This window comes from Arachis ipaensis, chromosome B03, assembly GCF_000816755.2.
Source record: "Arachis ipaensis cultivar K30076 chromosome B03, Araip1.1, whole genome shotgun sequence".
Classification (NCBI taxonomy): Eukaryota; Viridiplantae; Streptophyta; class Magnoliopsida; order Fabales; family Fabaceae; genus Arachis; species Arachis ipaensis.
Genome location: NC_029787.2, coordinates 98,878,864 through 98,879,595, shown reverse-complemented (window position 1 = coordinate 98,879,595; position 732 = coordinate 98,878,864). Strand labels below are relative to the sequence as shown.

At 40.6% G+C, this 732-nt stretch overlaps 1 long non-coding RNA gene across 1 annotated transcript; it reads right to left on the bottom strand.

Moving 5' to 3' along the window:
• LOC110270255 lies at positions 219-549 on the bottom strand. Its single transcript, XR_002359573.1, has 2 exons — positions 400-549; positions 219-261 (listed from the first exon to the last, which is right to left on the bottom strand). It is a non-coding gene; the product is annotated as an uncharacterized LOC110270255 (long non-coding RNA).

Below are 732 nucleotides of genomic sequence, written 5' to 3'. Positions count from 1 at the left end.
CATTTATTCTCATTTCATATACCAACAGATCAGAGTATACATAATAGTAATTAACATTTATTTGAAACAATATCAACAAATTCCTAAAAACACGATGGCTAAACATCCGATATCTAACCTGTTCTGGTAAGCGAACATTTGGAATTAAAGGACCTCTGCTGTGTTCGACCCACTTTTCTAGCCCTTCATCTGAGGTCTCCCATTTCAGTCGCGAACTGGCCATAATGGTTTCCTCCGTGGCCTCCACAATGCCTCCGAAAACTGGTAGAATACAAAAAACGATCGACAAACAGAGAACCGGGTTTGAGAGTGAGAGCGACACCGTGAGAGAGAAATCGAGAAAATGAGAGAGAAAGAGATTGTCACACTGAGAAGAGGGAAGAATCGAGGTCACAGCACCGAGAGAAATGATCCAGGCCAGAAGGAGAGAATAGCCAATCGAGGGGAGAACGACGGGAATTAGGGGATTAGGGTTTTCGAGAGAGATAGAGAGGAGATGGACATCATCAAACGAAAGATAGAGAATAGAGAAAGAAGATGAAGGCGAGAACGAAATGCTTTTGGGTTACTCCGTTTTCAATTTTTTATTACAAATTAATGTGAGAATGATGCGTGGCTTAAATAGCCACTATCATTTTATAAGTAATAGATTAGAATGAAAAAGCATTGAATTCCTTCACGTGGACCAACAAGGAAAGTCTCTCGAACTCTTGCAATCTAATGGAGTCTTGA